We start from the raw sequence: 3008 nt of genomic DNA on the forward strand, positions 1-3008 counted from the left end.
GTGGCTGATAAGCATCTTTCATGAAGCTATTATGGGAGTTGTTAGAGCAAGGAGGGAAAGAATCTAGAAAAACAAGTTGCTTTAGTTTCAGAAGTGTTTATTGGGTATTTTTTTGTTTTGTTTTGTTTTTTTGTTTTTTGAGACAGGATCTCTCTGTGTTAGCCTTGACTGTCCTGGACTCACTTTGTAGACTAGGCTGGCCTTGAACTCACAGTGATCTGCCTGCCTCTGCCTCTGCCTCCCACGTGCGCCACCACGCCCGGCCCAGAAAAGTTTATTGTTTAACCATAAGGGAGGAACTTTTAAAATGGCAGTGGTCGTAGTGAACAGAATTTGAAGGTGTGATGTTTATGGCATTAGGTATGCGTAGGATGCTGTACAACCATCAGCTCTGTCTACTTCAAAAGCATTTTCACCATACTAAAAGTAAAAAACAAATTATGCATATTTTCCTCTTGAAGAGACCATCCTTTCTTCACTGTGTAATTCTGAGGTTGCTGTGCCACTCCCATTCTTTCCAAGGGCAACCACTAAACACTGTCTTTGCGCATTACCTATACCCATCCTGTAGGATCATAGAACATTGGATGCCTTAGATCTAGAGAATTCATTTGTGATGTTTTTCAAGTATCATCCGTGTTGCAGCATGTATCAGCACTTCATTTTAGAAATGGATAAGTGCTTATTTGAATGAATATGCCCATTCATAATGTGATGGACATCTGGGTTGTTTCCAACCTCTGGACAGTGTGAATAATTTTTCTTTAAACATTGTGTACAAGTTTTTGTCTTAATTATATCTGTCGATTGCTTAGGGGCGTATGTTGTGAATAGAACTGCTGTCATATACATTTTTATTATTATTTTTCTAGGGAATACAAATTTTCACAGTGCTACATATTCTATTTACACATCAGAAATGTATTAGAGTGACAAATGTTTTACATGTAGATAAAAAATTTTAAAGATTTAACATATTAATATTTAAAATATTAGAAATAAAAGCATTATAAAATATTTTTAAAATTAAAATAAAATACAAATATTTTTTTTCCTTCCTTTTATTCCCTGTAATCCCTCCTATGTCCTTCTATTTCTTTCCTTTCAAATTCATGGGCTCTTTTTTTTTTAATTGCTATTGTTACATATGTATGCATATATGTATAAATGCATAAGCATATAAATGCAACCCACTGATTCTCTTTAGTGTTGCTTATTTGTATATGATTTCAGGGCTAACCACTTGTTATCTTTGTTATTTGATAATCAATTAATGATTTCAATTTTGGGGAAGAGTTTTTCTTTCCTTCTAAATATTTTATTCCTTAGCTGCCTGTAGTTCCTTCTGTTGGGTATGATATTTTTCCCTTTCCACATCAGCATGCCTGTTAGAACAGTCATTGTTCAGTCAGTGACATTGGTAAGGGTTCATGGGTGTAGCTTCCCTTTCATTTCTCAGAGACACAATTTTACCACAGAGCTCCTGGTCCTCTGGTTCTAACAATCTTTTCTCTCCCTTCCATGATGTTCCCTGAGCTTTAGGTGAAGGAGTGATATTGCAGATGTGTCCATTTGAGTCAGTCACCACAGCCAGTTTTTCTCTGCATTTTCAACAGTTGTGGTTTACTGCAATGGTCTCTGTCTGTTGCAAAAAGGAGCTCTTTTCTGAGAGATGAGAGCCACACTTGTCTGTGGCTGTAAGAGTAATGATTCAAGCTCCTTCATCAGCCTCCTGCTGGCAGCCATCTTGGATCTGGTGCTGCTGATGAAGGAGCTTGAAGAGACCCGCAAATGTGGAATGAAAAACTTCCCTAACATCCAGGTTGATGGAGCTAATTTTTATTGACTTGGCAAGGGCTTATTGTTCCTGACAACCCTCCACATGATAAGGGGGCCTTCAGAATCTAAATCAACTTTCCAGCAGAGTATCCATTTAAACCACCCAAGATCACATTTAAAACAAAGACCTACCACCCTGACATCAATGAGAAGGGGCAGGTCTGTCTGCCAGCAATTAGTGCTGAAAACTGGAAGCCAGCCACCAAGACTGACCAAGTGATCCAGTCCCTCGTAGCACTGATGAACGACCCCCAGCCCGAGCACCCACTCCGGGCTGACCTAGCCGAAGAATACTCTAAGGACCGTAAAAAAAATTCCGTAAGAATGCTGAACAGTTTACAAAGAAATATGGGGAAAAGCGACCTGTGGACTAAAATCTGCCAAGAGTGAATTCAGCAAGTTTGAGCAGAGACCCCCGAGCACTGCATTCAGATACCCGCAAAGCAGGACTCTGTGGAAAATTGACGTGTGCCGGCACCTGGTGTCCGCCTTGTGGCAGTTACTAACTCTACAGTTTTCTTAATCAAAAGTGGTCTAGATAACCTGTAAAGAAGGATTAAAAAATTCAGATGTTCTAAAAAAAAAAAAAAATGACTTAGAATGCAATTAGTGCTTATGGTAGTTTTTGCATAGGTTCCAAGTGTTCATAGGTTCTCCTCTAAGAGACATGCTAATCCTTGAGCAGTTGGCTAGGTTTCCAGCGTTATACATGAGTGTGCCTTACGTCCAATTGGACCGCATAGGTTACCAGCAAGGTATGCATGCCACCATTGCACCTTAGGAATATCTTGCCACGGTGGTCATTTGGTCTGAGTGAGTATGGGTGGCATCTCGTTGTTTAGCTTTGCCTTTTCCTGGTGACTGTTGATGTGGAATGTCTTTTCACATGCTTGGTGAATATTTAATATCTTCTTGGGAAAGATATCCATTTAAATATCTAGCCCATTTTTAAGTTAGATTGATTTTTTTGTTATAGAGTTGTAAGAGTCTGTGAATGAAAATTCCTGAAAAGAAGTCATGTCTGTAGAACCTGACTGACTGACTAAAACTAAATACCATGGAGGGGTGGGGATGTTACAAGTGGGGAGGCAAGTTACTCTACCTTTGGCTTGTACTAGCTCCCAAACAGCTACTCCTGTGACTGGTAGAGAAAATCCTTTTGGATTTAG

General features: G+C 39.3%; 1 pseudogene across 1 annotated transcript; it reads left to right on the plus strand.

Moving 5' to 3' along the window:
* Positions 1 to 1716: 1716 nt before the first annotated feature.
* On the plus strand, positions 1717 to 2430 carry LOC311606689 (ubiquitin-conjugating enzyme E2 L3-like; annotated as a pseudogene). The gene has a single exon. The product of its transcript is annotated as a ubiquitin-conjugating enzyme E2 L3-like (transcript).
* The last annotated feature ends 578 nt before the right edge of the window (positions 2431 to 3008 follow it).

This window comes from Acomys minous, assembly GCF_964271855.1.
Source record: "Acomys minous genome assembly, chromosome: 10".
Lineage (NCBI taxonomy): Eukaryota > Metazoa > Chordata > Mammalia > Rodentia > Muridae > Acomys > Acomys minous.